The 27,306-nt window shown below is 36.4% G+C and overlaps 1 protein-coding gene across 9 annotated transcripts in view; it reads right to left on the reverse strand.

Moving 5' to 3' along the window:
* Positions 1-27,306, reverse strand: part of LOC141447542 (lanC-like protein 3) — a 190,674-nt gene that overhangs the window by 133,655 nt on the left and 29,713 nt on the right. The window contains exon 7 of one of the 9 annotated variants that reach the window (XM_074115238.1): positions 13,528-19,250. The exons of the other annotated variants lie outside the window; for them this stretch is intronic. The gene's annotated coding sequence lies outside the window, so the exon portion shown is untranslated. Of the gene's footprint in view, positions 1-13,527; positions 19,251-27,306 lie in introns of those variants that run through there. 9 annotated transcript variants of the gene reach the window in all.

The raw sequence follows: 27,306 nt of genomic DNA on the forward strand, positions 1-27,306 counted from the left end.
ATGATTCGTTACGAGAGATTTTTTTATTTTTTTTTTAATTTTAAGAATGATATAGCTTATTTTGGTGTAAGACAGGGCTGCGTCCTGAGCCCCTTGCTCTTTCCTCTTTTTGTAGATGATCTTCCTACGTCCTTAGAGAAGGGAGTTCACATCAGTGATACCAAAATTAGGACATTATTATACGCAGATGACGTGTGTCTCTGACAATCCTACAGGCTTGCAATGGAATATTAATATTTTGGAAAAATATTGTGACCAATGGCATTTGAAAGTCAATTTAAATAAATCCAAAGTGGTTATCTTCAGACAGGGTGATAGGCTAGGCTCCAGAGAAAGATGGAGGTACGGAGGGACTCCAATTGAGGTAACAAACAGTTAAAAATATTTGGGAGTAACTCTAACTTCTCGCCTTGCTTTTTCTCGTTATCTGCTTGATAAAATTTCAGTAGCTAAGCTGGGCTTGCATCGATTTTTGTTTAGCTTCTTCCTTCAGAACCGGGTACCATTGCTGTCAAAGTATCAGGTATATAATAGTGTATTGCGTTCAGTTGTGTGTTATGGTGCTCAGATTTGGGGCCATAGATGTTATGAGGAGTTGGACAAATTTCAAAGGTATTTTATTAAAAAAATTGTTTGTTTTGCCAAATTCCACTCCAAATTACATGCTTAATATTGAGAGCTCCATTGATTCAATATTTAGTTTCACATTACACCTACAGTTCAAGTAAAATCTTAACTGCACCTGACACCCGAGTTATATCGCCAATGTCACTGATAAGAATACTACCCACACACTTCCTGATCACAAACTATATAAATCCTAGGCTCCCACCTTAGTTAGTTAGTTGCTACCCTGACATTGTTCTGTATACATTTATAACTGTAAACCAGTCTGTTAAGTGATTTAATGTGTTGTGTAATTTTGCTCTCTTTGTAAATTCATGCTTGTAAGTTGGAAATAAAGAATTGTATTTTTAAAAAGGCAATTCTCACTTGTAAACATATAACTGGCGCCCGATTGCAGGAACCTCGAACATACCTAGTAACAGTGAGTGATTATAAAAACGCCACTCTTAGTGAAACGTTTTTAGGAAAAGTGAACAAGTGCATAAGTGTGCAGTACAACACCACTCGTCCATATAGTGTGTACATCGAATCACCGCACCACTCTTCCATCCAGAGCTGTTAAAGGCAACATCATCCAGCATCTCTACAGTAAAACACATCACAGGCTGCGACAGGACTCAGGTAGCACTACTCACCTTGACCTTTTTTACAACTAGACCTTTTCTTTGAAAACTCCTCAAGGTCCAACCAACTCCAAAGGTCCAAAAATACAATTAGAAACAACCCAGCTAGAGTAACTCGGAAGCAAAAGAACAAACACCATTTCCTTTAATTTAATTTAATTTAGCATTAATAACATTTTTATTTTTTTTTATTATATGCACAATTATATAAATCTTGTAATAACTTTGGCATCCTTTTGGGAAAACTCTTAATTTTATCATATATTTACCAGTCAAGTACCCCCCTATAGAATAAACATTCCTTTCAAAAAGAAATCCACCAAAAGACTCCCCCCTCAAACAAATATGGTAATACCTGGGAACGAGGCACAAATACCTCTCAATACGGGAAATACCAACCCACCAGAAACACAAAACCTAATTAGACAGCCCTTTATACCCTCCATATCCGGAGGAAATCCCCCATCACACAGACCAGAAATGCGTAATTATATCATGCAAAGGGATGATTATGACCACATTCCCACCTTCGAGCAATCCCATAACTCTTTTGAAATTCACTCAATCCGTAACAAAGGTATACAATTTCGTTTGTCAATACAACATAATAGAAAGAGAATTAAATCATGAGAAATTACTAGAAAAAATCAAATATAGACTCACGGGCTCAGCCGAATCTTTAATACTAAATAAAGAAATAAATACCATTCCCGACCTGCTAGCAATTCTTAAACGAAATTTCTCAGACGTAAGAACAGTCGAGATATTAAAACAAGAAATCTACAACACCAAGCCCGCATACAAAGAAAACCCGGAAGAATACTTAAACCGGTTAGAGAACCTAAGACACCAAATATACACCAAATATCAATTGGATGATATGACTCCTGATTTCATCAATAATTCAATACATTATTTAGAAAACGAAATTATACACCATATGTACCATAACCTACCAACCCAACTCACTAATCACATCATGACTTTTAACCCCAACTCCCTAGAAGAATTCCGCACCATTTTAAACACAAAATGTACCTTCATTATTAACGAAATTTATCAGAAAACCAAATCCGCAAATATACCCCCAACCTTCCAGAAAAATCCTTATAAAACTCCGATAAAAACATTCAATCCTGAAACCAGGAAAATCCGAACAACCACCAACAAACAATTAAAAATACACCCTAATCAACTCAAAAGACCTCGCAAGTATGAAATTAATGAAAATATATGTCCACAGAATGATCAAGTGGATAACAATCCTCCTAGTCACGATCACGCTCAACCGGGAAGCAGCAACGTACAAGATAACGAACCTAGATAAAGGACCCGGCATAATCCCAGTAAAAATTCAAAATTCCTTCATCATTAAAGACTACTTTACTTATGTCCACTCAATTAACCTAACCATCCTGCAAAGAGAATTAGATGACCTATACCTCTCCATCTCCCAACACAAACCCAGAAGAATATCCCAAAATTATTCAGAATCCCTAAAGTCAAACACTAACGAAGTAATTAAAGAAACTCTTAAAAACCACATTTATTATGCCCAGAACAAATTAGATCACATTTATGTTAACACCAACCCTCAAAGATCAAAACGAGGTTTAATTAATGCTTTAGGTACCGCCATCTCATGGATAACAGGAAACATGGATGCGAATGATAAAGAACGTTATGATCAAATTATTCACAAAATCGAAGCTAACGATTAGCACCTAGAACACAATATCGAACAACAAATTGTCATTAATAGAAAACTCATAAATGAATTCAACCAAGATATTAAGATAATCTCACAAAATAATGCCAAAGTTAAGAAATTACTAACCCTAGATAGTAACTTTGTAGAGCTCAATCAATATTATATGATCTTGTACTCAAATATAATGTTATTGATAAACAAAATAAACGATATCGCCTTATCATTAGAATTCTGTAAACTAAATACTATACACAATAGCATAATAACGAAAGAAGAATTGGCGAAGCTAAAACAACTCAATCCTGTTCGTCTAATTTCCGATTCCCCTGAAATATTATGGAAAACCAGCCAATTACACTGTTCCATAACATCTACCCACCTACACTATCTCCTCAAACTACCCCTTGAAACCCCTGCCATGGAAACATTCTTCCTATTATCATATCCTTATGACAAAGATGGAAAAACTCTAACTATATACGCCAATCCTCCTTTCATTATTAAAACCTTCGATCTCCTCACAGGAGACTGCGAACTTCTTTTAGAACACTATTATTGTAGAAAAACTACTAAGGTAAATAACAAATGTATAGAAAATATTATTAATAACAATAATAATAACGAATGTAAACAAATAGATATAAACGAATCAAAACCCTTTATAAATTACATTAGCAATATCAATCAATACTTAAGTTATAAAAATGAAATTATTTCTATCAAAAAGAATAATCTAAGTAAAAATATTAAAATAAAATCACCCTCTTTGGTACAACTAGCTCCCCTAGAATCCCTAAACAATTTCAAAACCCCATATCACTATACTGAATCCGAGTCCATTCCCATCGAATCTATAACAGCTGAAAAATACAAACAACATAACTTTCAAGGATCTACATAATATGAATATCCAAATGAAACCATTAGAACCTCTAGAAGAAATATCTTACCCTTACCATACTCTTATTCTTTATATAACCATATTGACTATTAGTCTTATACTCCTTATTCACCTCCTCAACTCATATCAAGCAACCATCCGCAACTTATGTGTACAACATCTCCTTCCAAGAGAAGAAACTTCCAATAACAATGAACCACAAGCAGAAGAAGAAATTCCCATCGAACCTCTTCCAAGACATCAGTATCTTCAGCTTCATCCTGTGTCGACGTGAGGACACGCCGAAACTTAAGGAGGGAGGAGTTATATCGCCAATGTCACTGATAAGAATACTACCCACACACTTCCTGATCACAAACTATATTAAATCCTAGGCTCCCCACCTTAGTTAGTTAGTTGCTACCCTGACATTGTTCTGTATACATTTATAACTGTAAACCAGTCTGTTAAGTGATTTAATGTGTTGTGTAATTTTGCTCTCTTTGTAAATTCATGCTTGTAAGTTGGAAATAAAGAATTGTATTTTTAAAAAGGCAATTCTCACTTGCAAACATATAACTCCCGTCTAACCAAGATTGTAGCAGTGGAGATTGTAAATCCTAAAATTCTATGGTTCAATCGTTGGTCTCAACTTTCACGAAAATATTCAGCAGATTGTGATTTTCAGCTTAGGAATCTCCAAACATGGGAAGTTTAGTTTTCAGCATTATTAGAAAAAAATTAAAATAGCTGATAAGGAGGTGTCTGTGAGTAGAGCGATACACTCTGAGCGTTCACTATTGTACAAACAGCTAATGGTAACCAATGGAGATGCGTACAGTAACGAATGGCATTCTGAAGCTTGCTGAAATGCGACTGCTCTTTAAGTTAAAAAGTGTATCAGACAAGGAGGTATGTTTTGTGAGCACCCATGTACGTGAAGACCTATTTCATTTTCTGTGCACATGCCCAATGTACTTTGAGTTCCGAAGCCAACACTTTGGGGTAACGGTTTTGTCGCCGGAGACTGTTATGGACTCACTTACAGGGGGTGCCCATTTAGTAACGATAATAAAATATTTTTATAGGGCTTTAGTACACAGCTCAAAACATTAAGGGAAAAAAAGAAGTATATATTATAATCACTTTAATTCTTTATATTTTATATTCTTATATATTTATGTTCCTAATTTTTTATATTGTAAATCAGTTCAAACTCTGGCAGACGGCTTTATGCCATGTCCTATAAGTACAGTGTGTTCTTATGTACGTATTTGTATTTTTTCAAAATAAACTTATTATTATTATACCTTATTTAGCTGATTTATATAATAAATTTAATGAAATGAATCTACAACTGCAAGGAGATGATTTGAATCAATACAAAGCAAAGGCTTTGAATTGGGATTAAGTAGCGCAACTGTGTGTGATGGGCAGAGTTTATATAGAAAGGCGTGCACGGATAGTATTATTAGTGAGAGTAGTATGCTTGGTGGTAGTAGAAAGAGCAAGTTTGAGAAGAGAAAGTACAATAGAGGAAATCATGTTCATGGTAAATGGGTGTTTGGTGGTGTTGAGAGGGAGTCGTTGAAAGTAGGATAAAGGTACCTTAATAGATATCATGCTTTCATACTGTCGGGTTCCACGATTTACTCTGACTTATTGGATACCATATGACTGTCTAGAAGATGAAGGATTTAAACATCTGAAAGTCAACCACTCCCTAAATTTTAATGACCCTGAAACTGGTGGGTACACCAATGCAATTGAGAGAACATGCGAGTTCCATAAAAAGGCAGCTACCAAGAAGGATCGTCACCGGGCAGTTTGACTTCTACTTAGCAGAATATATACGATATGGCATAGAAGTCATTCTTCATTCAAAGTGGTGACTTTATGAGAGCATTTTTTGGAGAGAGTTTCAAATCTTTGCAAACCATGAGATAGGGATTGCCCTCATTAAGGTAAGTTATTTTTGTTTCTCTTCTTTATAATAACTGTTATGTTTCATATACCTCATCTAGTTTGCGGAATGCAATAAAATTAATGGTTAACTAGATAATAGAGAGGAGGTGAGTGGGGCGAAGCATTTTAAATTTTAATAAAATTATCAATCTTGAAGTGATTTTGATTACCTGGTAAAATTTAACCCGCTATTTTTAAAAATAAATATGAAATAATACAAATAATAAATATTTTATATTATATGTAAATATGGCAGGTTACTTGGTAACAGCGAATCGAAATCACTTCGAATTAGGCCACACCTCCGGGCACCCATCCTTGTCATTTTCGCAACAATAAATTAAAAGCCGGAATAGATGAGGCCGTTAATAAGTTTGAAATCAATAAAATTGAAACCCTAACACCAAAAAATATCGTCAAAGTTTTCGGGGGCAAACAAAAACATACCGTACATTCTGAACCGTAATTCTACGCGAGAGTTATATCGCCGATATTACTGATAAGACTACTACCCACACATATCCTGATCATAAACTATATAAATCCTAGGCTTCCCACCTTAGTTAGTTAGTTGCTACTCTGACATTGTCCTGTATACAATTATAACTGTAAACCAGTCTGTTAAGTGATTTAAAGTGTTGTGTAATTTTGCTCTCTTTGTAATACATGCTTGTAAGTTGGAAATAAAGAATTGTATTTTTAAAAAGGCAATTCTCACTTACAAATATATAACTGGCGCCCGATTGCAGGAACCTCGAACATACCTAGTAACAGTGAGTGATTATAAAAACGCCACCCTCAGTGAAACGTTTTTTAGGAAAAGTGAACAAGTGCATAGTTAGCTGTACAACACCACTCGTCCATATAGTGGGTACATCGAATCACCGCACCACTCTTCCATCCAGAGCTGTTAAAGGCAACATCATCCAGCATCTCTACAGTAAAACACATCACAGGCTGCGACAGGACTCAGGTAGCACTACTCACCTTGACCTTTTTTACAACTAGACCTTTTCTTTGAAAACTCCTCAAGGTCCAACCAACTCCAAAGGTCCAAAAATACAATTAAAAAAACAACCCAACTAGAGTAACTCGGAGGCAAAAAGAACAAACACCATTTTCTTTAATTTAATTTTCAATTCATTTTAACATTAATAACATTTGGTTTTATTATATGCACAATTATATAAATCTTGTAATAACTTTGGAATTCTTTTGGGTAAACTCTTAATTTTATTATATATTTACCGGTCAAGTACCTCCCTATAGAATAAACATTCCTTTCAAAAAGAAATCCACCAAAAGACTCCCCCCTCAAACAAATATGGTATTACCTGGGAACGAGGCACAAATACCTCTCAATACGGGAAATATCAATCCAGAAACACAAAACTTAATTAGACAGCCCCTCATACCCTCCATATCCGGAGGAAATCCCCCATCACACAGACCAGAAATGCGTAATTATATCATGCAAAGGGATGATTATGACCACATTCCCACCTTCGACGGCAATCCCATAACACTTTTGAAATTCACTCAATCCGTAACAAAGGTATACAATTTTGTCTGTCAATACAACATAATAGAAAGAGAATTAAATCATGAGAAATTACTAGAAAAAATCAAGTATAGACTCACGGGCTCAGCCGAATCTTTAATACTAAATAAAGAAATAAATACCATTCCCGACCTGCTAGCAATTCTTAAACGAAATTTCTCAGATGTAAGAACAGTCGAGATATTAAAACAGGAAATCTACAACACCAAACCCACATACAAAGAAAACCCGGAAGAATACTTAAACCGGTTAGAGAACCTAATACACCAAATATCAATTGGATGATATGACTCCTGATTTCATCAATAACTCAATACATTACCTAGAAAACGAAATTATACACCATATGTACCACAATCTACCAACTCAACTCACTAATCACATCATGACTTTTAGCCCCAATTCCCTAGAAGAATTCCGCACCATCTTAAACACAAAATGTACCTTTATTATTAACCAAATTTAGCAGAAAACCAAATCCGCAAATATACCCCCAACCTTCCAGAAAAATCCTTATAAAACTCCGATAAAAACTTTCAACCCAACACCCCGATATTACTCAACACCACCCCCTAGGCCTTACCAACAACCAAGCCAAACCCTGTATAGACCCTATACCCCTCGATACAACTATCAATCTAACCCAAGAGATTCCTATTACCAACCATCAACTTCCAAGACTCCCAATCACTACCAACAACGTCCCACTTACCAAAATTATCAGCGATCACCCCCTCATAATGCACCCCCTTATAACACCTCTTATACAACCCCTCAAAAATCATCTCCACCTAGGTACAACTCACCCAGGTTCAAACCCCATGACCTAGCTCATATACAAGAACATAAGGATAATAAAGACGCCCAAATTCAAGCCCTTACTGAACGACTAGAGCAAATGGAAACTTTTTTATCTTAAGGCAACAGCTCTTGTGTAAGCCCAATCAACAACTCTCCCTCGATCTTAATAATAATCTTAAAACCTTACCCCATTGCTATGACAATCTCGGACAAACCTGGCTCATAGATACAGGATCCGAAAAGAATTATATAAACCCTAGTGCAGTCCCACCAGGAAGCACCCTTTTAGAAGAAGATTTCACAGTAGTAACCCCTGCAGGCTCCAAGCATGGACAAAAATTTATCATCCTTAACCTACAATCGCGTCTTGGTATTCTAGCACCCATCAAGCTATATGTCTTTCCTTTCTCCAACAAATACGATATTCTCATAGGAAACGAAACAATGAGGACACTAAACTTTACTATTGATTTTAAGAATAATCTAATGAGGAACGACAAAAATCAATTACCCTTATACTATGATAACCCCCAGGAAGAGTCAAAACAAACGGAAACCACTTTAAGAAAAAAAGATTACGATAAAAAACCCCACAAGGACAAACAGGTCACTCTAACCGAAGACAATAATAAATATTTGATAACAAACAAAGGACATTTGCTAATGAATGAGGATAATCAGCATTTACAAGGTGAACTTAAAAATTCAAAGAGGAAAAAGGTTAACCACATCCATTACAATAACAAACTCTTATCAACCAATCCCTCAAAAGAAGAGATACAAAAGGAAATACATACCTTCGTACGCACTAGCCACATGAATAAAGAAGAAGCAAATAGAATCATTAATTTATTGTACAAATATCCAGAAATCATAAAAAGAGAAAAAGATAAACTGAACTCAACCAATGTACTACGGCATACCATTCGCACTGTCGATGAAACTCCCATATTTACGAAAAATTATAGATATCCCCAAATTTATAAAGAACAAATAAAGGAAGAAATAAAAAGGTTACTTGAAGAAGACATAATACAACCATCCGAATCCCCCTACAACTCACCCATTTGGGTAGTCGAAAAAAAACCTGATGCGTCCGGAAAGAAAAAAATCCGTATGGTCATTGACTATCGTAAGCTTAACGAAAAAACTATCGATGACAAATATCCCTTACCCAACATAGAAGACCTTCTTATTAGTATTGGTAAATCTACATATTTCAGTGCCATAGACCTAGCATCTGGCTTTCATCAAATCCCTATGGATCCCCAATCGATTCCTAAAACGGCTTTCAGCACAGAAGACGGCCACTGGGAATTTAAAAGACTCCCCTTCGGTTTAAAGAATGCTCCCCCGGCCTTTCAAAGAGCCATGAATATTATCTTCTCCGAACTCCCCAACGTACTCGTCTACATGGATGATCTAATAATCTTCTCACACACCCTAGAAGATCACCTTCAACATTTAGCATCGGTATTTGAAAAACTAAAAACTCATAATCTACAAATACAACTAGATAAAACAGAATTTTTCAAAAAAGAAATATCATTCCTAGGCCACATAATTTCGAAAGAAGGTATAAGACCTAACCCCCTTAAGCTCATTGCTATAAAAAATTTCCCCATTCCTAAGACCACCAAACAAATAAAGCAGTTCCTTGGCCTAACTGGCTACTATCGTAAAATGATAAAAAATTATGCTAAAATAGCAAAACCCGTTACGAAACTACTAAGGAATAATTCCAAAATAGACCCCACTAACCAGGAATACCTACAAGCTATAAACCAATTGAAAGAGATTCTACAAAACAATCCTATTCTCCAATACCCAGACTTCGACAAAACCTTCACCGTAACCACCGACGCCTCGAACTATGCTATAGGTGCAGTACTATCCCAACAAACAAATGGTAAAGACTTACCAATATCATATGCTTCGAGAACTCTTACCTCTCAAGAAGAAAAATCCAGTACCATTGAAAAGGAATTATTAGCCATTATTTGGGCATGCAGATACTTCAGACCCTATATTTACGGCAGAAAATTTATAATTCAAACAGATCATAAACCTTTACAATATCTACACAATATGAAAGAACCAAACGCAAAAATGCTACGTTGGAAATGCCAACTCTCCGATTACGACTTCAAAATCAATTACGTCCAAGGAAAAACTAATCAAGTCGCTGACGCTTTATCAAGGAATCCACCACAAGAAGTAACAGCCATTGAAAACATTAACGGCGAAGACGTTAACACCGATGACATAATCGATCAATTTTTAAGAGAAGACCCAGATGAACCAGACACAGATCAAATCCTAAGGCAACCAACCTCACCTACCCAACTAGATGAAATTATCAGGGAACTTACCCTCAACGAAACTGACACCCAGATCCAAGAACCAGAAGAGTACCCAGACAGTGATAACCCAGAAGAAAATAGCCCCGAAGAAACAGAAAGAATAACAGATATAGAAGACCCACACAAATGTGTAAACACAGAAAAACACCAAATCATTATCAACAGAGGAAATTCCCATCTCAGTAAGCGAACAATTTTATTCGGAACAAAGAAGCGCCTAACCTGGCTTACAGCCTGGCCATATACAGAAGATCTGGACACCCTATGTACAGAATTCCTAGAACCAAATACCACCTATGGAGTCTATTGTTCAAATCAAGCCCCCACAGAAAACGAAGTCCTAAATTAAATATACGATAAATTTAAAATCATCATACAAGAAAAATACCCTAACATCCGAATTAAGAGATATCACAAACTATGTATCGACGTTGAAAACGAAGAGGATCAGAAAGAACTCGTCAACAATCAACACACAGGAAAAACAGCCCATCGAGGAATAAACACCCTATTAGAAAATCTTAAAAAGAAGTACTATTGGCCCAATATGACAAAAACCATCTCCAAAATCATAAATAATTGCGATGTATGCAAGAAAGTAAAATATGAAAGAAACCCACCAAGGCAGAAATATCTCGTAACCCCTACACCCAATAAACCCTTCGAAAAATTACAAGCCGATACCTTATTCCATAATAATAAACTAATTCTCACTTTTATAGATTGCTTCTCCAAACGACTATTTGCCTACCCTATACAAACCCCTAATAGTGTAGAAGTCATTAATAGACTAAAAGACTATCTAAGCAATTATCCTACCCCCATAACCCTGCAAACAGACAACGGAAAAGAATTCGCTAATAAAAACCTCGAAAACTTCCTCAAATACCACAACATTGAACTATATTTTACCACACCTCATCATCACGACTCTCACAAGGTCTCATTAACAAAGCCCACTCCACCTTTATTGAAATTTTAAATCTCATCAATAACCAACACCACATAACCGACCAAAACGACCTTATTAGAATGGCACTAATTGCATATAATAACACTCCCAATAAGAATTAAAATTAACTCCTAACGAGATAGCATTTGGAATAACCTATCCTACCGAAATAAACCAAACCACCCTGTTAGAACAAAAAACCCAACAATATCACGAAGAACAACAAACCATCCACAAAACCATTTAAGACATGATACAAAAGGAAAATGAAAAAAGAACTTCTAGCTTAAATGAAAACCGCGAAGAATTAAGAATCCCATCTGGAATAATACATATAAAAACAAACTCCCAAAACAAAGCCAAGCCCCGATACAAAAAGGTAACATTCAATCCTGAAACCAGGAAAATCCGAACGACCACCAACAAACAATTAAAAATACACCCTAATCAACTCAAAAGACCTCGCAAGTATGAAATTAATGAAAATATATGTCCACAGAATGATCAAGTGGATAACAATCCTCCTAGTCACGATCACACTCAACCGGGAAGCAGCAACGTACAAGATAATAAACCTAGATAAAGGACCCGGAATAATTCCAGTTAAAATTCAAAATTCCTTTATTATTAAAGACTACTTCACTTATGTACACTCAGTTAACCTAACTATCCTGCAAAGAGAATTAAATGACCTATACCTCTCCATCTCCCAGCACAAACCCAACGTCAAACACTAACGAAGTAATTAAAGAAACTCTTAAAAACCACATTTACTACGCCCAGAACAAATTAGATCACATTTATGTCAACACCAACCCTCAAAGATCAAAACGAGGTTTAATTAATGCTTTAGGTACCGCCATCTCATGGATAACAGGAAACATGGATGCGAATGATAAAGAACGTTATGATCAAATTATTCACAAAATTGAAGCTAATGATTACCACCTATAACACAATATCGAACAACAAATTGCCATTAATAAAAAAACTCATAAATGAATTCAACCAAGACATTAAGATAATCTCTCAAAATAATGCCAAGGTTAAGAAATCACTAACCCTAGATAGTAATTTTGTAGAGCTCAATCAATATTATATGATCTTGTACTCAAATATAATGTTATTGATAAATAAAATAAACGATATCGCCTTATCATTAGAATTCTGTAAACTAAATACTATACACAATAGCATAATAACGAAAGAAGAATTGGCGAAGCTAAAACAACTCAATCCTGTTCGTCTAATTTCCGATTCCCCTGAAATATTATGGAAAACCAGCCAATTACACTGTTCCATAACATCTACCCACCTACACTATCTCCTCAAACTACCCCTTGAAACCCCTGCCATGGAAACATTCTTCCTATTATCATATCCTTATGACAAAGATGGAAAAACTTTAACTATATACGCCAATCCTCCTTTCATTATTAAAACCTTCGATCTCCTCACAGGAGACTGCGAACTTCTTTTAGAACACTATTATTGTAGAAAAACTACTAAGGTAAATAACGAATGTATAGAAAATATTATTAATAACAATAATAATAACGAATGTAAACAAATAGATATAAACGAATCAAAACCCTTTATAAATTACATTAGCAATATCAATCAATACTTTTTTTTTTTTTTTTTTTTTTTTTTTTTTAATTTGTTTATTTATTTTGCAACTGTATGCAGTACAATAAGCAAAAGTGATGAGTGAAAAGGGATGGCACAAATACACATGCACGTATATGCATATCCATACACATACGCGCACATGCATGTGCACCAAGGGCGTGATTGGAGTGAACGACGACCATCCAGTGATGGAAGCCGTTAGTTCGCCAGATTGGCAAGCTTACACAGCAACCTTCCTAGGAGGTCGGCGTTGTGTTGAGATGGTCGCGTGGCCACCGCCGCTTTAGTCTGCGTTGAGGATTAGAAGGAAGTGTTGTGGTAGACATGTTGTGAATCAGAAGGTTGTAGTGACCGTGTAGATTTGAATGGAGTTTTGTGTATCGAGTTTGGGCTATTTCAGAAACGAGAGGAATATTGAGATCAGAGTGTATAGTATGATTGGAGACGTAGAAGGGAGCGTTAACTATTGTTCTTAGAATTTTAGATTGTAAGGTCTGAAGTCGGTTGATGTTCGATTTTTTGGCGCTTCCGTAAAGTTGTATTCCGTACGTCCATATTGGGGCAAGTAGAGCGGTATATAGTGTTCGTTTGTTTGTCAGGGTCAGTTTTGATCGTTTGTCGAGTAGTCTTTTCAACATTTTATACCTCAGATTGAGGTCAGTTCGTTTGAGTCTCGTGTGTGGGTTCCATGTTAGTCGTTTGTCAAGATGTAGTCCGAGATATCGTACTTGGTTAGTCATTGGTATGGAAGTATTGTGGAAGGAGAGAGGAGGGAGAGTTTTCTTGTTTAAGGTAAATACTATGTATTTAGATTTCATTTCATTCACTTTGATTCTCCACTTTTGCAGCCAAGGCTCTAGAAGATTGAGGTGTGATTGGAGGGCACGGCATGCTATTACAGGATCTAGATGAGGAGAAAGAATTGCAGTGTCGTCGGCGAATGTGAAAGTAATTGTAGTCGGGTTAGTTGGTAAGTCGGCAGTATAGAAAACTCATAAATGAATTCAACCAAGATATTAAGATAATCTCACAAAATAATGCCAAAGTTAAGAAATTACTAACCCTAGATAGTAACTTTGTAGAGCTCAATCAATATTATATGATCTTGTACTCAAATATAATGTTATTGATAAACAAAATAAACGATATCGCCTTATCATTAGAATTCTGTAAACTAAATACTATACACAATAGCATAATAACGAAAGAAGAATTGGCGAAGCTAAAACAACTCAATCCTGTTCGTCTAATTTCCGATTCCCCTGAAATATTATGGAAAACCAGCCAATTACACTGTTCCATAACATCTACCCACCTACACTATCTCCTCAAACTACCCCTTGAAACCCCTGCCATGGAAACATTCTTCCTATTATCATATCCTTATGACAAAGATGGAAAAACTCTAACTATATACGCCAATCCTCCTTTCATTATTAAAACCTTCGATCTCCTCACAGGAGACTGCGAACTTCTTTTAGAACACTATTATTGTAGAAAAACTACTAAGGTAAATAACGAATGTATAGAAAATATTATTAATAACAATAATAATAACGAATGTAAACAAATAGATATAAACGAATCAAAACCCTTTATAAATTACATTAGCAATATCAATCAATACTTAAGTTATAAAAATGAAATTATTTCTATCAAGATCAGCTGGTTTGCCTTTGGGCTAGCAAAAGCTAAAATTTTGTTTACTTTAAAAAAAAATCTATTTTTTTTGTTGTTTAATGTGTGTTTATTTGAAAAACTTAGTTTATTTGTGTTATTAGTGTTTTGATAATAAATCTTTGAACAAATTAACATTTAATTAGTGCTTTAAGGCAAAATGCCACTTTGTGGCATTTCGTCCAGTAATACTACTTTACCTAATAATGCGGCTAAATCTAAACCTATGGCTGAATCGCAGGTTGATTCTAAAAAGCGTAGGAAAGAAGACAACTGTTTTGAAATTACAGTGAGTACTGATAATAGCTATGAACCTCTGTCGGATTTGGAAAGCATGGATGAGGACTCTCCTCCTCCTCCTGTATCTAGAGCGTCTACTGTGAAAAAGCCTGAACGGATTCCTCCAATAGTGGTGTACAGTTACATCAAAGATCTCAGTGCCTCTTTAAAAGCCCTGAGATCTGCATGTAAACAAGATTTTGATCTCAAATGTAGAGGTAACCGATTAATTTTTCTTGCTAAATGTAAAGATGACTACAAAAAAATTATACAAGAAGTTACTTCTGCCCAATTGGAGTATCACACGTACACACTAGCAGATGAACTAAAACATACGCTAGTTCTTAGAAATATACCACCAAACGTCACGTGTGAAGAAATTAAACAAGACCTGGCTGATAAAAATGTTACGCCTGTTAAGATTACGCAGATGTCGAAAAAAGAAATGACTGGTCGAATTACTAAGTATCCACTGTTCATTGTCACCTTTGATAATTCAGTGAATATTAATGAAATAATTAATTACAAAAAGGTATGCGGTTGTATCATCAACTGGGAACGATATAAAAACTTTTCTGGAATCACTCAGTGTTACAAGTGTCAGTCTTTTAATCACATTGCCAAAAATTGCTATCGCAATCCCAAGTGTTTGACATGTGCCGGAACTCATCTTACGGTAAATTGTCCAACTCCTGATAGTCCTCCAGTTTGTGTGAACTGTAACGGCGGCCACGCTGCTAATCACCAGGGTTGCCCTGTACTACAGAAACATCTTAAAGCTCGCCCTTCAATGACTGCTGAAAGGAAGTTACCTTCTAAGCCTCCATTTCTTTTAAATGCTTCTGACTTTCCTTCTCTACCAAAATCAAGTTTCTCTAATATTACTGCACCAACTAACTCAGCATGGGGTCCTTCTGGGAGGTCCAACAATCTCTCCCATACTTCTGCTACTGCTTGGAAAAGCCTAGCCTCAGATAACAATGCTTCTGATTTTTCAATCATACAATTATTGCATGAAATTAAATCTTTCTTCTCTTCTTTCAATCTTCTAAATATCCTCTCAGGTCTTAAAAATTGTTTAGAAAGGCTAAAACAAGCACCCGATACCTTAAGTAAAGTCAGCATTCTAGCAGATTTTATATTTAATTTAATATGATGCCCTTAGTTAAAATAATGAGCTGGAACGCTAGATCCGTTATTAACAAGTTCCTAGAATTATCTCATTATATTCAAAAGTACAATGTCGACATTATTGCACTTTGTGAAACCCTATTAAAAGGTAAACATAAACTGAAATCTAATGGCTACTCAACTTATAGAAATGACACAGGTAGGGGAGTGGCTTTATTAATTAAAAAAAATATTAAACATTTTCCTATATTACTTCCTCCATTGAAATCATTAATAGCTGTAGGTGTCATGGTAGAGTTTGAAAATATAGAGCTCCTAATACTGTCGGCATATCTGTCACCATCTCTCAGACTTGACTGTAGAGATTTGCGCGTGCTTTTTGATTTGCACAAGCATGTAATATTGGTGGGTGATTTAAATTGTAAACTTGCTGCTTGGAATTGCTTCACTAATAACAGAAGTGGTAAATCTCTGCTTGAATTCTCCTTTAAATTCGGTATTGGAATTTTAGCACCTGACAAGCCTACCTACTTTCCTGATCGATCAAATGCCCGTCCTAGTGTGCTTGACTTCGCTCTAATAAAAAACTGTAATTTTAGTATTACAACAACCTCTCATAGTGCTCTCTCTTCTGACCATAACCCTGTCATTTTTAATTTAACGAACAAAGTAAATGAATTTCAATCGAAGAAAGCTTTCAACTTCAAAGCTGCTGATTGGAAAAATTTTAGGTCCTTGGTGGACGAAAAATTAGATATTAATCCAATCATAACTAACTATCACGATATTGACACATTAGCGACCAACCTCCAAACCATACTATTAACGGCTGCATTGGATTCAATTCCGCTTAAAAAATCAAGGAGTAAATCTGAAGAATTGCCGCCTCTAATCCTGCTATGTATAAAAATTAAAAATATTATCAAAAAGGCGTTTTCTAAGTACCGTCACTCCTGGATTAAGAGAACGCTAAATAAACTTATATCCTTGATATCAAGACTTTTGCAACTGCACAGAAACGCTAGCTGGAACAACTTTCTTTCGCAGCTATCTACCCATGATAACAAACTTTACAGAATTGTTAAAGGAGTCCGCAAAGGAACGCCTAACATACCGCCACTCTCTTTAAATAACAATCCTCAGACCACCTCTCTAAACAGCTATGCCTTTAGTTCTCACCATAAAGCTTCGACGTTGGCCGACTTCTTTCAGAATGTTCACATCAGGAACGCAGATCTAGGCGTTCCTTCGTTCACCCGTAGTGTAATATCTACGAACAAACAGTTTCTTATTCCAAATGTAAAGCACGACGCCTGCAAATTAACTTCTCCGAAAGAAATCAGAAATATTATTTCCAAATTAAAAAATAACAAGGCTCCTGGTGTAGACGGTATTCAGTCACGAATGATTAAAAATATATCTCGCAAGTGTTTAATTCACTTGACTAAGCTAATTAACTATATTTTAATGTTTGGATATTTTCCAGAAATTTGGAAAACTGCAAAAGTGATTGTCCTCCCCAAGCCTGGAAAAGATCACTCTCTACCCAGTAGTTATCGACCAATCTCTTTATTACCCTGCCTTAGTAAAGTCGTTGAACGTGTTGTACTAAAGAGACTAAATGCATTTATTGAAAGTAATAATTTACTATCTCAAGTGCAATACGGATTTAGATCTTTTCACTCCACTACTGCGCAGCTAGCAAGAGTCACGGACATCATTGCGGACGGATTTAATGTGAACAAGCACACAGGAATGGCATTGATCGATGTTGAGAAGGCTTTCGATTGTGTTTGGCATGATGGTCTAATCTATAAAATGATCCAGAATGGCTTCCCTAAATACTTAATTTACTTTGTCAAAAGCTATTTGACTAGCAGGAAATTTTGCGTAGCAGTTGATGATGCTACTTCTAACCTCAGGCCAATTTTAGCCGGTGTGCCGCAAGGTTCGGTCCTTGGACCAACTCTCTTTAACATTTTTATTAACGATTTAACCAAAATTAAACTTAAAGCCAGTAGTGCGTTGTTTGCCGATGACACTTCCTTTTTCATATCCTCCTTCAGAATTGACACTATAGCCAATCATTTGTCAATAGCTCTTGCTAAAAGTTTCAAGTACTTTAAAAAGTGGAGAATCAAACCTAACCACACTAAAACGGAGCTGATGCTATTCTCTCGAAGAAGACCCACAATCAACCATACTGTTACAGTAAATGGAGTCTCTCTACCATGGCAAAAAGAAGTTAAATACTTAGGATTAACTTTAGACTCAAAACTAACGTACACAAAGCATGTAAATAATGTATGTAATAAGGCGCTAGGCGTTATGTGCAGTCTGTTCTCCTTGCTTAATAGACACTCATCCTTGGACTTCCAAAATAAAAAATTAATATACTATCTCTACATTCGACCTATACTCCTGTATGCAGCCCCAGTCTGGTCTCAAACTTGCATAACCAATCATAATAAAATACAGAGAGTGCAAAATAAATGCCTGAGATTGATTGGTTCGTTTCCCAGATGGACGCCCATAGACTACATGCACGCAGTAATTGACGTTCCTAGCATCTCCACTACTGTTTACTGTCTCTTAGAAAAATTCGTCTCCACTTGTTACAATAATCCGTACCCACACATAGTAGCCATTGTTAATTACAATATAAACTCTCTCAGTTATAAAAAATATAAATATAAACGCTTAAAGCATATTTTGTAACACCCACCTGTATATCAAGCTAAGGTTTTTTTAAATTTTTCCTTAATAAGTAAATATGTTCCTTTAAACTGTATTAAATATAATTTGATGGGTGTATATAGGCGATAAGTTTGAAACCTCTATTTCATTTCAAATTTGTGTACTTTGTGTAGTTTTGTAAATAAATAAATATTATTATTATTATTTCTATCAAAAAGAATAATCTATGTAAAAATATTAAAATAAAATCACCCTCTTTGGTACAACTAGCTCCCCTAGAATCCCTAAACAATTTCAAAACCCCATATCACTATACTGAATCCGAGTCCATTCCCATCGAATCTATAACAGCTGAAAAATACAAACTTAACATAACTTTCAAGGATCTACATAATATGAATATCCAAATGAAACCATTAGAACCTCTAGAAGAAATATCTTACCCTCACCATACTCTTATTCTTTATATAACTATATCGATTATTAGTCTTATACTCCTTATTCATCTCCTCAACTCATATAAAGCAACCATCCGCAACTTATGCATCAACATCTCCGTCCAAGAGAAGAAACTTCCAATAACGATGAACCACAAGCAGAAGAAGAAATTCCCATCGAACCTCTTCCAAGACATCAGTATCTTCAGCTTCATCCTGTGCCGACGTGAGGACATGCCGAAACTTAAGGAGGGAGGAGTTATATCGCCGATATTACTGATAAGACTACTACCCACACATATCCTGATCATAAACTATATAAATCCTAGGCTCCCCACCTTAGTTAGTTAGTTGCTACTCTGACATTGTCCTGTATACAATTATAACTGTAAACCAGTCTGTTAAGTGATTTAAAGTGTTGTGTATTTTTGCTCTCTTTGTAATACATGCTTGTAAGTTGGAAATAAAGAATTGTATTTTTAAAAAGGCAATTCTCTCTTACAAACATATAACTCGAGTTCCACAGCGTTATTACTCCCGGTCATACATTAATCGCTGATGGCCAGCACGTTTTCGTGAATAGACACAATTTTAAAAAGTACATTACAAAAGTAAAGTGTTAAATATTGTAAAATAGCCTTACGTGTAAATTTTCGGAAAAAAGTAGGCGTTCTATTTATAAATTAGTAGAATTTGTTAAAAACAATACAAATGCAATGTCAATCAAAAAGCTTGCGAACGAAAGTCGGTGCAGATATCACAATAAAAAAGAGCAAACCATATACTGCACGTCACACAAAAGCATATTCAAATGCAGTAAGCTTCTGCAAATTCTTTCTGAATTATCGGTACATTACACTGCGTTTAGGAATATAAAAAGACAGATTCACACTATACGTAATCTATCTTTCAAAATTAATCGTGTACCTTTCAGTATACGTAAAGCAAATAATGTCGAATCTATTTAATGATATAAAAAAGTTTCTCGGGAATCTTAAAATCGGCACCAACTAGTTCAAGAAATATGTACCTTCTACTAGTTGAGGCACTAAAGAAATAGACTTTTTTAATAAATATAAGAAAAACTTGTCTTCGTTTAAAAGTAAAGTAACTTCTTTTCCGGAAAACTTTTGCGCCTGTTGCAACATGTCATTTTATAGCGAGGATTTAAAAGATTTTAATGAATTTTAGAATAAAATAATAAATCATGGCGGACGATAATTATTTATATTAATAAAAAATAAGATGAAGTTTAAGGGTTAAAGGGTCGCGTCACTTATTTATCCCTCCCTTTGCGGAAAATCGTTCCGAATGAACTGCTCATGAAGTGGTTGTTCTAGTTAATGGCGTACCTACACAAAACCGAGCCATACGGCGAGATTTAATCAGCGCGAATAAAATTTACAAGGCGATTACCGCTTTAAAAGAGATTAACCTCCTCTACGCGTACATAAAACAAAATGTAAAATTGTCACCAAATATTAACGAAAATATTGGTAACAAATATACCTTTAAGGAAGTATCCGGGGCTTCCTTAAGCCTACATTGCGCAGTGGTGCACGTGTGAATCGCTTGAGATTTTAGCCCGTACTTTCATATCGACACACTGTTTCTGTGCTTAAGCGCGCTCTGATGCCTTTATCAATCGTACTTATAACCTTCCCAGTAGTTGGTTTACATGTTTACGTAAAATAATGGAGTAAAGCGTGTTGTGTCCTTGACTCCAGCGAGTTAAGATTCTTCATTTTTTAAGTGTAAATCAATTAAATACTAAGTAGGTAAAAATATAAAATATTGAATGCTTTGTTATGTATTCTAATTATTTAAAATCAGCAATAACTTCAGTTTTGTGCTTCTTATTTGGCAAAAATTCGTAAAATATTCATGATTCAAATATGCAACACTGCACATCTGTAATACAGTTTTTTTGATGTTTTTTTGATCATGCAAATTAAGTCTTGTTATCTTTCAGATGCCTCTCAATTACAAAAATAGTGGTAAAGAAAATGATTTAGAGACATTAGACTCTAAAGAATTATACGATTTAATCAAAAATATTCCTGAAGGCAAAGAAGATGAATTAGAAAATTCTGAAGACGAATGTCTGAGTAAGGAAGATGAAAAACGTTCTGGTCCTAGACTTATGTACGAAGAAATGCTCGAGAATTACTTGGAGACACATGGTTCGGAGCAATTTACGCTAGATATACCACCGGCCAAATCTGTACATGGTAGTAATGTTTCGAATTCTGGTTGTGGAAATGTAATTCCTTCATCGTCTAGTTCTAGAAAATGTATAGGGAAAACAAATCTATATCTAGGGAAATGTTATGTAAGAAGAAGAAGATTGGAAATATCCCATCAACCTTCACAGGTAATACTGATTTATAATTGATTGATAATTATCTGCAAGACAGAGTACTAACTTATTACACAGTAGAAGGTGACATTGGAGGAGCTGCGCAAGGCTCCATCTTGGGCCCCGACTTATGGAACTATAGACTATGATGGCTTTTTTCGTGTGAGTATGCCGCCGGATACCTATTTGGTGGGTTACGCTGACGTTGTGGCAGCCGTTATATTGGCTAGAGACATGGAAGACGCGCAGATCCGATTTGGACAAGTGATGAGACGAGCATGCCTATGGTTGGAAGAGCATGGACTAAATCTAGTAGTAGAAAAAAAGTAGTACTGACCATTGCGAAAAGAAGAAGTAATATATGCAGACAACTGTCTTTTCATACTTACAAACTTATGCATAAAACAATATACGTAAATACATCGTGGAGAATTTAATATTTCCTTCCACTAGTGTATATTTGATACAAAAGGGAGCAGACGGTTCTTTAATTTTTAGGCGATGCCTATGGTGGTCGACTTTACTGAGTTAGTTTTTGATTATTTTTAAATCCGAAGAACATGGAATAAATTTAACCTTATACTAGAAATTTTTATTTTCTTGATTTAAGTAAGATTTTTTACTTTAATTATAAGTAAATTTGGTTTGAATAATATACAGATGGACAAAATTATCTTCCGCTTTTGTTTTGGAGAACTATTGATATCTGGGTGATATCAGTGTAAACATAAACCATGAATAATACGACTTTCTGTAAAGAGTAATCTTAATCCATTTCATACACAGTGGTCTGTGACCCATCCAATCTACACATCATAAAATTTATTCTGACTCAGTCTTTCTATTTACCCCAGAACTTTTTTTTTCTTTATCTTTAGTGTATTTTAAAAAGAATTTTGTTCAATGGCCGCAATGGAAATTCAATGGAACTTGATTGCGTTAAAGTTGTGACTTTGCTAGAGGAAGGGTACAGTCAGCGTGAAGTCGCTAGGAGACTGGACGTATATCACTTGTCTACAGGCAGGGCACTAAAGCGATTTAGGGAGACAGGAGGTCATTCAAGAAGAGAGGGGCAAGGACAGTCTAGATGTGCAGCAGAGAGAGATGATAGGTACATCCGGTACCTGGCTTTGCGAAATAGGAGCATAAAGGGGAAATGAGATAAAAAGTCTCATAAGGCAAGTCCGAAATGTTTCAATTTCTAGTAGAACTGTTAGAAGAAGACTTAAACGAAAGTAACCTTAGAGCCAGACATCGTGCTCGAGGCCCTCTTCTTACCATAGATCACAAAATGATTAGGCTTTGAGTTTTTTATTTACCAATGAATTCGATTAAAAGAAGCGCCCTTAATCCAAGGGTGGTGGAACTTTCTATAAATAGTAAGCGTACGTGTACACTAGGGTTTCACGGATCCCAGACTTGAATCCTAGTGAACACGTCTGAAGAGTACGTTTTTCACTAAAACACTTCATCACTCCTAATCACGTTCTAGTAGTCAGACTGTTGATTCACATTTTGTTCATTCAAGAAGAATTAGTCGATAATAAGTTACATCCTTGTCGATATAACACTGTAATGAGATTACCATTTGTCGCGTATTACTACGCGAATTTATATAAAAGGGATACCTCAGTGGGGGGACTCCCAATTTTTCTACATATGGTTAACTGGCCACACTGTTCGGTTAGCCATCTTTATTTCTTATTAATTTTTATATTCAGTTAGATTCATTTCTTTAGTGTCCGGTTTCAATATACACCTTTTGTTCCTTGTTGAACAAAATAATGTTTTATACACGTCTGCCAACTGTACACTTCAGAACATTATGTTGCTTGACCTGACTAAATTCGGTAGGCAGTGCTAAGTTGGACACACCCTGTTGGTTGCTAGTTCTACAGTCAGTCGTAAGTCGTCATTGCTCTAGCGGAGAATTGACTGTGTGCCTGTATGAAGTACAGCCTTTGAACTGGACTTGAACGCCATCTTGCCTTCTGCTTGCACATGTCTGCCTTTTGGAAGTTTTTCATCTATCTGCCCTAGACGGCTTCTTTTGTGGCAGTGGTTGTTCTTTTATACTGTGCCATTACACTTATCAAGCGGCATTATTACAATTCACTCAAATATTGGACTCACAGGTGAACTAATTCTTGAAGCGGTAAGTCAGCCTATCTTCTCCATTACATCCTTAATACCCCTGGGTGATTCTTATTATTATTGCTTATTCCTTACACCTGAGAGTGGTCTGGCTTACTGGCGAATGATTATTCACCCTTTTAGCAAAATTCATCAGATTGCGCAACACTTCCGCTGCTGGATTCTTCAACTTAGTTGGCACTACCTTCAACTTGTTAACACTGTATTATATTCATTTTTCATTATTACTAATACCGGCTATCCCAGTGTTTAAGGGACATTACGCCAGAAGCTTGGTAGCTGTGCCTACATCTCAACAGTGTGCGTCCAGTTAATCTCAGCCTCCTTCTTAGCGCTGATTCAGAGTAGCCTCATCTTTAAGGTATTTCCCCCTTAATATTTGTCATTTACTTTTACTATTTTTGTATCAAGTTCTAATTGAACTTTTCTGATTATATCAGCTAGGGCACATGACCTATTGCTCTCTTATATATTTAAATATATATATATATATCTCTTTACATTGGTATCAGAAGACCTATTTTATTCTTTTACTACTTTCAGGTGATTTAAGGGCCTTTTCACAATTATCCTATTTTCTAACTTTTGCTCTCATCTTTAAGGTTAGAGCTGGTCCTCCATTTGACAGGAAACCGGATTGTGGGGACTTGCTTCTACATCTGCCGTTTCCAACATTCACACCAGCACCTTGGATCTGCATGGGCTACTACAGCTTAATCCAGTCCATTACCAGTGCGCCTGACAAAGGCGTTGCCCGCTGAAGACTGGGTTTTGGGTTATCATCACCAAAAATGATGTAGTGTAGAAGAATAAATGTATAGTCGTTGAAAGCACTGAAAGACTAATTCTTATTTTTCGACCACCTGATTCCTGATCTCTAGCAAGTGGGGTATTTCCATTTTAAATACTCCACACCATTATTTACGAGTATTGTTCACTGTTTTTGGTGACTCGATTCATTAATCCAATTGTAAGAAAGGAATAATGCCAAAATCACACAAAAAAGGCAAGTACTAGAAATGATTTACATATCAAAGACTGAAAACAGTCTAAATTTCAAAAATGACACGAACAATCTAAACAATATACGAGTATACTAAACGTATACGCCAACTTACCACTACAAAATACTTAAAAAAACCTTTGACAGTTGGCAACACTGACCTCTTCACAACCAAACAATAAAACCGATCACACTGAGTTCATAAGCAGATAGGGGGGCAGAAGTACACATCAACCTTTTTACATAATAATGTAAAATATTATATTGTAACGAAGTTGACCTGAGGAGAGAAGAAAGGCCTAGATTGTTCTGGGAGTTGGGTGACCGAAGTCTATAACGGTACACCACTGCGTAAACAAAAGGCTAGCCAGACTTTACCTGAGCCGGAGAAGAAAGGGCTAGATTAGTGAGTGACAGTTTGAGAGAGTCAGTGTTGCCGAGTGCTTCAGAGTTAGCCAGTGAATGAGTAAAGCTTTGTTAGTGCAGTTGAGTCTAGCGCAATTCAGTGCAGTGCGGACCAGTAGTCAATCGGGGAACAGTTTTGTGGTGTATTTACGTAGTGAAGTAACAGTAAACTGTTGTGAGTGTTGTAAATGGTAAATGCAATGAATAGCGTTAGTTGCTAGTAAATGTTAATGTTAGTAATGTTAATGTGTTAATAAATTAGGTTACTTATAAGTTTAGCGAGTTTTATTATTTATCGAACCCACACTTATTAAATTAACTAGTGGCACTACTAGTTGTAGTTGAAGTTTTTTTAGTAAAAGGTTTTTTTACTAGTGAATCTTCAACAATCCATGATTATTGTGTTTCGAAGAAGTAGGTAGGCTCGAGTTCAATGTCACAGGAAATGTAATTTATTCAATGAATCAAGTATGTGTTTATGCTGATGATTTATGCATAATAGCTATTGTACATAATAGGCGATAAAATAGGTCCCGCGGTAAATGAAAGGATAAAAATATATGAACTTAAGCCCAGATGGCAATTGCGCAGAAGCCTAAAAACTGGATTCACTTTCGAGAAGGTAAAATCATTTATATACTTAGGAGCTGAGCTCAACAGCGAAAATAGGATTGCACCCGAGGTAAATTGTAGAATCATGAGCGGAAACTGTGCTTATTTTGCCAATTTGAAGCTATTCGTCCCATTCGTTTTCTGAGGAATCTAGTGATGAAGGAGATGCGTCTCTTGACACTAGTCGTTTGACCGTTGGCAGAGAAACCCAGTGTCCCTCCACAATTTCCAGTCGTGTTGCAGTGAATGACGTGCGTTCAGCCGTTCAAGATCTGCTTTGGCAGACAGTCGTACCTGGAGAGGGCTTTCATGCCGAAAAGCTTAGTAGCTTGGCGGCACGGGCTCTGGATAAGTGCGACATGTCTGAGGGACTGGTCGATTGGTTGCGGTGCTGCTTTCCTGATTTCAACAGTGAACAACCTCTTCCCAGAATACGAAACACGAAGATATGGAGGAGCAAACAATCGGGAAAAAGATAGAAGAGAAGACCCGATTCGCGCATACGCAAACATTGTGGAAGCAAACCGTACCAGGGTCGTTCGTGGTCTTGGATGGTGTGCCTAACCGAGGAGCCCACACTCAAACAAATCGAAAAATTTTGGGTACCGCTTAAGAAGCAACCTTCAGGGGTGGAGTACAGTCAAATATTCTCTCTTAAGAGAGTAAGCAGTGAAATATACTTTTAGGCCCCATTGACATTCGCGATGTCGATTTGTGGCGGGTTTCGGCTCTGTTGCTGGGACAGACAACATCACGGCCCGCCAATGGAATGCAATACCTCCAGAGCTAAAGTCTTATTTTATAATACGGTGTTGGTGCTCGGAAGACTTCCCGACTCCTTACGCACTTCACGAACGATCTTAATCCCCAAGTCGAATTTACCCAGTTCACCTGGAGGCTACAGACCGATTTCGGTCGTGCCTGTAGTTGACCGTCATAAGATTGTTGGCGGAACAAGACCTTTGGACCTCGCCCATAAAGTGAAAGTCCAATAATACGCCGACAATCCGAACCTGGCAGAAGTAGTGGCGGCCAGGCAATGGACTCGTCTGCAGGTAGTCGCATTTACATCCGCGACCATTTCCTGGCGTGGAGTTTGGTTGCTCCGATCTTACGCTGACCTAATTTCATTTAGAATCCCTCCAGAAATTCTAAATGGAATGGTGACGCGTGTGCTTCAGGGTTCACTCACCAACTGGACCCGCTTTAACCAGATGACTCTGGCAGATGGATTAGTGTTTGCGTTCGAGTGCGAACCAGTGTTAGGCGAGAGCGACCATCTCCTCGGCCCGACCATTTGGTCACTTCTAAATTGTGGTTGCTGGAGGTTGACAGGCAGCCTCCAGCATCCGCAGTCGCAAATTAAGAAAAAAAATATAGGCTCGAGTCTTTAATCTCGATTAGCAGATAATTTTTATTTATTTTTAAGAGCTGGGT

This window comes from Rhodnius prolixus, unplaced genomic scaffold (genome assembly GCF_049639745.1).
Source record: "Rhodnius prolixus isolate KJV_2025 unplaced genomic scaffold, Rpr scaffold_1, whole genome shotgun sequence".
Lineage (NCBI taxonomy): Eukaryota > Metazoa > Arthropoda > Insecta > Hemiptera > Reduviidae > Rhodnius > Rhodnius prolixus.